The sequence below is a fragment of the Mobula birostris genome, chromosome 1 (genome assembly GCF_030028105.1).
Source record: "Mobula birostris isolate sMobBir1 chromosome 1, sMobBir1.hap1, whole genome shotgun sequence".
Classification (NCBI taxonomy): Eukaryota; Metazoa; Chordata; class Chondrichthyes; order Myliobatiformes; family Myliobatidae; genus Mobula; species Mobula birostris.
The window spans coordinates 176285679-176297714 of NC_092370.1; the positions used below are offsets into that span (position 1 = coordinate 176285679).

The 12036-nt window shown below is 45.7% G+C and overlaps 1 protein-coding gene across 1 annotated transcript in view; it reads left to right on the forward strand.

Moving 5' to 3' along the window:
• gpr176 (G protein-coupled receptor 176) overlaps nucleotides 1-12036 on the forward strand; it is a 64996-nt gene that overhangs the window by 33617 nt on the left and 19343 nt on the right. The gene's annotated exons all lie outside the window — the stretch shown is intronic.

Below are 12036 nucleotides of genomic sequence, written 5' to 3' on the forward strand. Positions count from 1 at the left end.
ACTTGGAGGAACAGGTGTCGTCCCTAGCTGCAACTGTTCAACAGCTCACAGCAGACAACCAGACTCAGGTGTCTGCAATTTCCGCACTCACGGCTGCCGTCCACGAACTTACTGTGAACAGCCAGCATCAGTTAACAGCCATTAACGTTCTCACCAACACAATTCAGCAGACTCAGGCTGCCTCAGTCCCACTCCCAGCATCTCACAGGTCCTCCTTTTCTGCTGCCCGACAATCTCTGCTACTAATGCTCCCACTCCTGGACTAAAACCGGCTCTCGCGCCCGGACCAGAGCTGACTCCCACATTTGGACCCCCACAGACACCCGTGTCCATACAAGAACTGAGTATTCCGCCGCCAGGCAGATATTCTGGTGATCCTGATGGCTGCAAGAATTTTATTACCCAATGCGAGCTGACATTCCAAGCCCAGCCTGGTCATTTTGATGTGGATTATAAAACTGGTGTACATGGTCAATTTTCTTGATGGACCTCCACTCAGCCTGTTAACGCTTTACGGGAGCAAGGATACCCCGCAGCCCAGTCGTTTCGACATTTCGTGGTGGAGTTAAGGGAGGGTTTTAGATCTTCCAGTATGGGGTCAGGAGGTTGCCCACCGACTCTTGGACCCGCACCAAGGCAGAGGAATGGTGAGAGCCTATGCAGTTAAATTCCGTACCTTGCAGTGGAGATGGGTTGGACTGAAGGCAGGGGTCCAGCAGGAGATCGCCATCTGGGATGAGCAGAATAGTCTGGATGACCTGATTAATCTTGCTATTCGAGCTGACGACCGGGTGACTGAGTGGCACAGGGAAAGAATGTTTCAAACTTCCTACACCCCACCTGATTATCGTCTTTCCTCCCCTCTTCCCCTCCCTCACCACCCAGCCCACGGACACTGAGGAGCCTATGCAAGTGGGGTGCATGCACCTGTCTCAGGAGGAACGAGAGCGGCGCCGGAGAACAGGTTCCTGTCTCTATTGTGGTGACCCAGAACACTTCCGAGCGGCATGTTCCAAGCGTCCAGTGAAAGAGAATGCCTGTCAGCAAGGAGGGGAATCCTGACGGGTCGGTTCTCTCTTCAGTCAGCTTTCCCTAATTCTGTAATGCTCGCAGCTTCCTTGTTGTGGAGGTCTCAGACCCATGAATTTAAGGCGCTTATCGACTCTGGTGCAGCCAGGAATCTCATGGACATCTCTCTCGCTCAAAGATGGGAGTTCCAACTCAGGAATTAAGAGAAAAGATCAACGTCAAGGCACTGGACAGTCAACCTCTGGGAACCGGTCAGATCCACCTTTCCACCCAAACCCTCCAACTGGTGCTCGAAGGCAACCATCATGAAGAAATGTCTTTCTATCTGGTTAATTCACTTGAACTGCCACTGGTACTTGGTCTCCCCTGGTTATCCCGACATAACCCACGGATTGATTGGTCTCTGGAGTTACTCCAAGAGTGGGGACTGGCATGCCTGTCTACCTGTCTGGGTCCAGCTCAAGCTTCGTTCCATGAATCCTCTCCTGTGCCAGCTAAGAGATGTGGACCAGTCTGGGTTCCAGTGAATATTCAGATCTCATTGAGGTTTTCAATAAAAGAAAGGCCACCACCGTGCCCCCATACCAGCCATACGACTGTGTCATAGTCCTCCCTGGGGCCCGCTCTTTTCCCTCTCTTGTCCTGAAACGGTGGCCATGGTGGAATACATTAAGGAGGCATTGAGCATGGGGTTTATCCCTCCGTCAACCTCACCGGCAAGAGTGGGCTTCTTTTTTTGTGAACAAGAAAGATGGCAAGCTCCGTCCCTGCATCGATTATCGGCCCCTGGACAACATCACTGTGAAGAACCACTACCCTCTTCCCTTGCTGGCGTCTGCATTTGAACATCTCCAGGGAGCAACCATATTTTCCAAAATTGATCTGCGCAATGCTTACAATCTGATTCTCATAAGAGAAGGGGATAAGTGGAAAAAGGCTTTCAACACATCTAATGAATACCTGGAGATGCCTTTTGGTCTGGCCAATGCCCTCGCTGTATTCCAGGCCTTGGGTAACGATGTGCTCAGGGACATGTTGAACCAGTTTGTGTATTCAGATGACATCCTCATCTATTCCCGGTCTCATCAGGAGCACATCCAGCATGTCCGGAGAGTACTCAGACTCCTTCTTGAAAACAACCTGTACTCCAAGCCTGAAAAATGTGAATTCCATAAAGACCAGGTGTCATTTTTGGGCTTATTACAGTTGAAATCAGAAGTTTACATACACCTTTGTTTTGTGGATAGAACTGAAAAAGCGTGTGCAAGGAAGGAGGCCTACAAATCTGACTCAGTTACACCAGTTCTGTCTGGAGGAATGGAACAAAATTCCAGCGACTTACTGAGAGAAGCTTTTTGAAGGCTATCCAAAACGTTTGACACAAGTTAAACAATTTAAAGGCAATGCTACCAAATACTAACAAAGTGTATGTAAACTTCTGACCCACTGGGAAAGTGATGAAAGAAATAAAAGCTGAAATAAATCATTCTCTCTACTATTATTCTGACATTTCACATTCTTAAAATAAAGTAGTGATCCTAACTGACCTAAGACAGGGAATGTTTTCTAGGATTAAATGTCAGGAATTGTGAAAAACTGAGTTTAAATGTATTTCGCTCAGGTGTATGTAAACTTCTGATTTCAACTGTACTTACCCCATCCAGTGTTCAAATGGACCGCAGTAAAGGTCAGGCAGTTGCAGAGTGGCCCAAACTGTCTACAGTCAAACAGGTACGGCGCTTCATGGGGCTTGCAAACTTTTATTGCCATTTCGGCTCTATCGCGAGAATTTCGGCTCTATCGTGGTTCCTATTAATGCACTCACCAAGAAGACATCGGCAGAATTCCATTGGACAGACGAACCTGGAGGGTTCCTGTGCTATGGAAGATATCCTGCCTCGTCCCTGTGCTGAAGATGCCGCGCCCCAGCGGCCTCAATGACTACAGACCGGTGGCATTGATCTCCCACATCATGAAGACCCTGGAGAGACTTGTTCTGGAGCTGCTCCGGCCTATGGTCAGGCCACACTTAGATCCCCTCAAGATCACCTACCAGCCCCGACTAGGAGTTGAGGATGCTATCGTCTACCTGCTGATCCGTGTCTACGCCCACCTGGACAAGCCAGCGAGCACTGTGAGGGTCATGTTTTTTGACTTCCCAGTGCGTTCAACACCATCCGCCCTGCTCTGCTGGGGGAGAAGCTGACAGCGATGCAGGTGGATGCTTCCCTGGTATCATGGATTCTTGATTACCTGACTGGCAGACCACAGTACGTGTGCTTGCCACACTGTGTGTCCGACAGAGTGATCAGCAGCACTGGGGCTCCACAGGGGACTGTCTTGTCTCCCTTTCTCTTCACCATTTACACCTCGGACTTCAACTACTGCACAGAGTCCTGTCATCTTCAGAAGTTTTCTGATGACTCTGCCATAGTTGGATGCATCAGTAGGGGAGATGAGGCTGAGTACAGGGCTACGGTAGGAAACTTTGTCACATGGTGTGAGCAGAATTATCTGCAGCTTAATGTGAAAAAGACTAAGGAGCTGGTGGTAGACCTGAGGAGAGCTAAGGTACCGGTGACCCCTGTTTCCATCCAGGGGGTCAGTGTGGACATGGTGGAGGGTTACAAATACCTGGGGATATGAACTGACAATAAACTGGACTGGTCAAAGAACATGGAGGCTGTCTACAAGAAGGGTCAGAGCCGTCTCTATTTCCCGAGGAGACTGAGGTCCTTTAATATCTGCCGGACGATGCTGAGGATGTTCTACGAGTCTGTGGTGGCCAGTGCTATCATGTTTGCTGTTGTGTGCTGGGGCAGCAGGCTGAGGGTAGCAGACACCAACAGAATCAACAAGCTCATTCGTAAGGCCAGTGATGTGGGGATGGAACTGGACTCTCTGACTGTGGTGTCTGAAAAGAGGATGCTGTCCAAGTTGCATGCCATCTCGGACAATGTCTCCCATCCACTACATAATGGACTGGTTGGGCACAGGAGTACATTCAGCTGGAGACTCATTCCACCGAGATGCAACACAGAGCGTCATAGGAAGTCATTCCTGCCTGTGGCCATCAAACTTTACAACTCCTCCCTTGGAGGGTCAGACACCCTGAGCCAACAGGCTGGTCCTGGACTTATTTCCTGGCATAATTTACATATTACTATTTAATTATTTATGGCTTTATTACTACTTAATTACTTATGGTGCAACTGTAACGAAAACCAATTTCCCCCGTGATCAATAAAGTATGACTATGACCATGACTATGACTAAATCCTAAACTATTACATTTACTGCTATTAAGCCTACTGGTTTTGCTTGGACTTCCAAGCGGTGATTCTGTTGATTTTTGTTTTAAGTTCAATAGCTGAATTCATTGAGGTATTGCATGGTCAGAGTACGATTTGTCCAACTCCTGGTAGAGCCTTGCATCTGTTGTTTGCCTTATTTGACTTTAATAACGGTGTATCTTTTGGTATTGTCTGTCTATGTAATACGAATAGCAGTGGACGTTGTAGGTTAGTGTTGCGTTTTTCAATTGAAAAGCATGCATTTGCTGCTGATTGCGGGATTGGTGCGTGATTCACGTTGTGCGCTGTGGGTCGGACGCTCTGTTGGTTTGTTTGTGCTCTGTGTAGCCCGGATTGCCTCTGAAGCTGTTGACACTGTCACAGTTCACTTCTATATTATATTTATCAATTTGCTGTTGCTTGTGAATCAACAGAGGCATTTATAGTAAGCACATAATGCTTGAAACGGACTTTTGAACGCCACGCATCTGGCCTTGCGAATACATATTACCATAGGGTACATCCCTCAGCACCATCACTGAATAATTCAGCCCCACTGTAGCACCAGCAAGAAAAATTCTCTGGTGCTGCCACTGACTGTGAGTTATGGCTTCAGAGGATTACCTTGAGGCATTTTCCGCAGGTGAGTAGATTAGTAGATGCAGGTTTAAGGTAGCTTTCTGAAGAATCAGAGCAAAGTTACTATGACCTAAAATGCATGACCCGGAAACATGACGGAATTAGATTTTCCATTAATTTTCAAAATGGAATTAGATATTGCTGAAAAATGTATCAGTCTAAAGGGAACAATTACAATTGGAAAACAGCACCAATTGATTAAAAAAAATCAAAGAATATTTCTTGATGGCAGAGCAATCAGTGCTGCAAACCTACATCTTCAGGTCTGGATTCAAATCTGACCTCAAGTACTATCTGTGCGGAATATAAAATTCTCCTGTGACTACTAAGGTTTCTGTGCACATCCCAAAGACATGCTGGTAATGGACTACTTAATGTAGGTAAAGAGCACATGGGAATTGATAAACATGCAAGAGATAAGAAGCTGCAGAGCCAGGGGGAAAATATGAAGAAGAGACCCGCGACTGTATGGATCATTTATTTATTGCAAGTAAAGAATCCATTCTTATCATACTAGTGGGGTGTTCAATAGTTTTATGACAGTGGGATAGAAGCTGTCCTCAGGCTGGTGATATGTGCTTCAGTCTTTTGTATCTTCCGCCCAGTTGGATGGGGGAGAAAACAGAATGTCCAGGGAACTGAGATCTTGAATTATATTGACTATTTTATCAAGGAAGTGAGAAGGGTAGACAGACGTCATGGAAGGAAGGCCGATATCCAAGATGTGTCGAGCTGTGTCCACAAATCCGAATCCGAGTCAGAACCAGAATCAAGTTTATCATCACTGGCATGTGTCGTGAAATTTATTAACTTAGCAGCAGCAGTCCAATGCATAATTTACATATTACTATTTAATTATTTATAGTTTTATTACTACTTAATTATTTATGGTGCAACTGTAACGAAAACCAATTTCCCCCGGGATCAATAAAGTATGACTGTGACTATGACTATGCCGACCAAGGATTTTCACAGCTAAAGCGACGTTTCACCACTGCCTCGCTGTTGCAACACCCAGACACATCTCAGTCATTCATTGTCGAGGTGGATGCATCCAATGTGGGCATTGGAGCAGTCCTCTCTCAGTGCTCGTCTGCGGATAGCCGGCTGCATCCTTGTGCCTTTCTTTCCTATTGCTTGACTCCAGCCGAGAGGAGTTACGACGTTGGGAACCGGGAACTTCTGGCTGTCAAGGAGGCCCTGGAGGAATGGCCACTCTGGCTGGAGGGGGCAAAGCATTCATTCTTGGTCTGGACAGATTGCAAGAACGTCTCCTATATTCAGGATGCTAAGAGACTCAACTCTCGTCAAGCCCGGTGCGCTCTCTTCTTCACATGGTTCAATTTCGTCCTCACTTATCATCCCAGCAGCAAGAATACAAAGGCCACCGCTCTCTCCCAGCAGTTCGACAGATCTGAGGACAATGCCAATCCAGAGCCCAATCTTCCTTGCTTGTGTGTAGCTGCTCCGGTGATCTGGGGAATAGAGGCAGAGGTGAGGGCTGCCCAACAATCAGATCCAGGCCTGGATGGGGGACCTCCCAATCGGTTGTTTGTCCCTGTTGTGGTGCGTTCCAAAGTGTTGGAATGGGGTCACTCCTCCTGTCTGGCTGGACATCCGGGAAATCAACAGACTCAAGAGTTTATAAAGAGACAATTTTGGTGGCCTATGTCCCAGGATGTCCACGACTTTGTATCTGCCTGTCCCACCTGCGCTCAGAACAAGACATCACTCCAGCGTCCTGCGGGTCTGTTATGTCCACTGCCTGTGCCCCTCCGCCCCTGGTCCCACCTCTCAGTGGATTTCATCACTCGTCTGCCCCTATCTAATGGAAACACCACCATTTTGGTCGTTATGGATCTATTTTCCAAGGCTGCCCAATTCATTGCCCTCCCCAAGCTCCTATCAGCTCGTGAGACTGTCACACTCATGGTTCAACACGTGTTCAGGCTCCATGGTTTTCCTCAAGACATAGTGTTTGATCGCGGACCACAGTTCACTCCCCGCTTTTGGAAGGCTTTCAGCTCTCTTGTGGGAGCCACGGCCAGCCTCTCGTCTGGCTTCCACCCCCAACCTGATGGCCAGACTGAGAGAGTGAACCAGGAGTTGGATACAACCCTGCACTGTCTTGCTTCTTCCAACTCCACGTTCTGGAGCTCCCAATTGGTTTGGGCAGAGATCGCTCACAATAACCTCCAGTCGTCCTCCACCGGTATGTCTCCCTTTGAATGCCAAAAGGGATTCCAGCCCCTGCTCCTCCCCGATCAGGAGATTGACGTAGGAGTTCCTGCAGCCGAACAGCTGATCCAGCACCACAAGCGCACATGGAGTCGAGCTAGGGCTTCTCTGCTGCGTGCCCAGAAACAGCATTCCCAACAGGCTGATCAACTCTGTCAACAGGTAAGGCCATTCAAGCCAGGAGAGGCGGTCTGGTTGGCATCTAGGGATCTTCCCCTGAAAGTCGAGAACCAGGAATTGGCATCGCGCTATGTGGGACCGTTTGTAGTGGAAAAGGCTGTCAACAAGGTGTTCTATAGATAACATCTACCAGCATCACTGAAAATCCACCCAGTATTGCATGTTTCCCAGCTCAAGCCATTACTACCTCTCCCCTGGCCCCAGTCACCCCACCTCCCCCTCCCCCCCCCCCGGTAGATGGTTCCCTTGTCTATACCGTGTGGTGCCTCCTGGCATCTCGCTGGGTACGTGGTAATGTCCAGTACCTTGTGGACTGGGAGGGGTATGGCCCAGAAGAACGTGTTTGGATCCCGGCGGAGGACATTTTGGACAAGTCGCTGATCTGGGACTTCCAGCAGACACAGGTCTGTGGCGCCTCAGGGGCTGCGCCGAGAGAGGGGGGCCCTGTCACAACCACGGATTCGGCAGACAGTAAATACGGCAATTGCGCTTGTGAATTTGCACGTCAGGTAATTATTTAATCGTGATAGTATTGAACTCCATACTTGTTGTCGTAGTGCCTGTCGAGACATGGACAGAGCACAGCAGTGCCTTGCTTTTGCTAACATCGGCCTTGCCTGAGAAATCGACTCTGAAGGCTAGTGGTATTTGTTTAATGTTTAGATGTTCTTTTCAGCCGCAATGCGGGCTTCGTTTCCCGTTTCAGAGTTTTAGTTAATGGCCCTCTTTGGCCTAGCCTTTATTGTTTTATTTTCCCTTTAACACTGTTCGCATTAAAGTTTTGTGAACTATCGATCCACTTCAGTGTCTCTCACTCCGCACTTGGGTCTTATCCAAACCTGGTGACAGGTACTTTGTAGGCTGGTACCCAAGATGGAGCTGACTAAATTTACAATCCTCTACAGCTTCTTTTGGTCCTGTGTAGTAGCCCCACCCATACCAGACAGTGATGCAGCCTGTCGGAATGCTCTCCACGGTACATCTATAAAAGTTTTTGAGTGCTTTGTTGACATGCCAAATCTCTTCAAACTCCTAATGAAGTATAGTCACTGTCTTGCCTTATTTATAGCTGCATTGATATGTTGGGATCCTGTTAGGTCCTCAGAGATCTCGACACCCAGGAACTTGAAACTGCTCACTCTCTCCACTTCTGATCTCTCCTATGAAGATTGGTATATGTTCCTTCATCTTACCCTTCCTGAAGTCCACAATCAACTCTCATTTTACTGATATTGAGTGCAAGGTTGTTGCTGTGACACCACTCCACTATTTGGGACATCTCACTCCTGTACGCCCTCTCGTCACCATCTGAGATTCTGCCAACAATGGTTGTATCATCAGCGATTTTATAGATGGTATTTGAGCTATGCCTAGCCATACGGTCATGGGTATAGAGAGAGTAGAACAGTGGGCTAAGCACACACCCCTGAGGTGCACCATTGTTGATTGTCAGCAAGGAGGAGATGTTACCACCAATCTGCACAGATTGTGGTCTTCCATTTAGGAAGCCGAGGACTCCACTGCAGAGGCAGGTACAGAGTCCAGGTTCTGTAACTTAACAATCAAGATTGTGGGAAATACTGAGCTATAGTTGATGAACAACATCCTGACATAGGAGTTTGTATTGTCCAGGTGGTCTAGGGCTGTGTGAAGAACCATTGAGTTTGCAAAAGCACTACTATTGAGCAAAATTCTACCCCTACAACTTGTAGTATGTGGTAAAGACTAATAAAACAGCCAGTAAAACTCTAACTTGTTGCTTTGCTTCACTTGGCCAGAAGCCTTGATTATAGCTGTGTTCTTAAATGAGTCAAGAGTAGAACAACCACTCCCATGACAGCATTTCAGAACACGCAGCATCCACCAGAAAGGAACTCATCTATATTGACACAAATTAATGGCATAAAATTTTACTTTTCTTCTTCAGTTCCAGGATGATTTGCTTCCACTTCAGTTCTTAGGTGGGTAAGATGCCTGTGTGTGAATTCCTTCAATGTGAGGTAGTGTTTGCATACCAACTATCATGTAGTCTTGAAAGTGAGGTTTTGGTCCAATGCCAAGAAGACCCAAGATGATTTAGGACAAGGCTCAGCTGCACAAGTTAAATACCCACATGTCCAGGTATCTACACAAACTCTGAGCACACGTGGATACCCCCTGACTACATGCAGTATCTGCTTGGTCATGAACTGTTTATCATTATCACCCTGGCAAAGACAGTATAGTGGTATCCACAGTTGGCTGACATTATAAGACTTTATTTATAGAGCTGGTAACAGCTTTACTGCTGCTTTTCACCAGGAGATTAATGTCAGCCTGCTTAGACAATATTATTCCATTTATGATCTGTAATGAGATACAAGTGATTCAACTGCCTGAGGTGTAGCCCCTTTGGATCATGTGGTTACAAAATTAACATTTTTGATGTTTTTATCAATTCCAATTTATGTCTGCAAGTTTTTAAAAGGAATAGCAGTTTTGAATTTGCCATTTTGACATAGAATGACTTGCTGGAGCTTATTCTAAAATAAGTTTTTCAAGGTTTAGTAGCAGTTTATTTATTATTCTTTGTTAAATGAGCTAATTGGTAAGAAACTAAAACAGTTGGCATACAGTGAATATCTACAGAGCTCCAACATAGCTCAGAGCTATATTGGCAGGTAAGTGGAAGGAGAAGAAATAGAGGAGACTTATGAAAGCTTCATTGGATAGCAATATCATAAAAATCATGATGTATGACCATGGGGGTCCTCATGCCTGATCAACTATTCAATAATGTCATGGCTGAGCTGAACCTGGCCAAACTCCTCTTTCCTGCATTTCCCCCCAATCCTTAAAAACATAAGAAATAGCAAGAAAGGGCCATTCAGCCCCTTCAGCCTATTCTGTCATTCATGATTGATCCCATCTTGGCATCAACACTTTTTCCAGTTCTCTTGACATAAACCTTGACTCCCTTTCCATTTTAGTGTCTCTCAAATACTTTCTTGAATATATTGAATAACTCCATCCCCACAGCTTTTGAAGTAGAGAATTCCCACCTTTGGCTTTGGTTGGCACTCCTAATTCTGAGGCCTTGCTTCCTGTTCTACATATTTTCACTAGGTGAAATATTCTCATATCATGATCCTATCAATTCTGTGGTTTCTATATTTTGGCTCTGTAGGTGCACCATGTTGCCCTGAAAGTGAAAGGAGAATTTGAGAGGAGTGTTGTGCCATTTGGATCATTGAACAGTAGCCAGGATGAGGTACAAATGACAATGGTAAATAGAAAAAGCTTGTAAAAGGGCAATATTATGATAGTTATGGAGGATTTCAATATGGAGGTAGATTGGGAAAATCAGTTTGGTGCAGGATCCTAAGAGAAGGAATTTATAGAATGCTTACAAGGTGACTTTTTAGAGCAGTTTGTGGCTGAGCCCATTAGGGAAAAGGCAATTCTGGATTGGGTATTGCACAATGAACCAGATTTAATTAGGGAGCTTATGGTAAAGGAACATTTAGGAGGCAGTGATCATAATGTTAGAATTCACCCTACAGTCTGGGGGGGGGGGAGATAAAATGAGATACATTAGTCTTACAATGAAGTAAAGGGAACTACAGAGGCATGACTGATGAACTGGCTGAAGTTGATTGGAAGGGGACACTAGCAGGAATGATGACAGAGCGGTGTTGATTGGAGTTTCTGGAAGCAACCTGGAAGGTATGGGATTGTATCGTCCCAAAGAAGAGAAGCATTCTAAAGTGAGGATGACAAGGAAAGTCAAGGACAGAATAAAAGCGAAAGAGAAGGCATACAATTTAGCAAAAAAGAATGGGAAGTTAGAGGATTAGGAAACTTTAAAAGACCAATAGAAGGCAGCTAAAACCATAATAGAAAAGATGAAATATGAAGGTAAGCTAGCCAATAATGTAAAAGAAGAAACCAAAATTTTTTTCAGATATATAAAGAGTAAAAGAGAGGCAGGAATGGATATCAGTCTGCTGGAAAATAATGCTGGAGAGGCAGTAATGGGGAACATATAAATAGCAGATGAACTCCATAATTATTTTTATGTCAGTCTTCACTGTGAAAGACACCAGCAACATGGCAGTTATTCAAATGTGTCAGAGGGGCAGAGGTGAGTACATTTACTATTACTAAGGAGGAGCTTGGGAAGCTGAGATGTCTGAAGGTAGTTGTCATGTGGACCAGAGGGACTACACTCCAGAGTTTTGAAAGAGGTAACTGAAGAGATTGTGGAGACATTAATAGTGATTTTTCACAAATCAAAGATTTTTTTAAGATTCTGGGATGGTCCTGGAGGAGTGGAAATTTGCAAATGACACTCTACTCTTTAAGAAGGAAGAGAGGCAAAAGACCAGAAATTATAGGCCAGTTAGCCTGACTTCAGTGGTTGACAAGATGTTGGAATCCATTACCAAGGGTATGGTTTCAGGGTACATGGAGGCACATGATGAAATAGGCTGAAGCCAACATGGTTTCCTTCAGAGGAAATCTTGTTTGACAGATCTATTGGAATTCTTTGAGGAAATAGCAAGCAGATTAGACAAAGGAGAGTCATTCGTTGTTCACTTGAATTTTCAGAAGGCCTTTGACAAGGTGCTGCACATGAGTCTGTTAAACAAGATAAGAGATCCATGTATTACAGGAC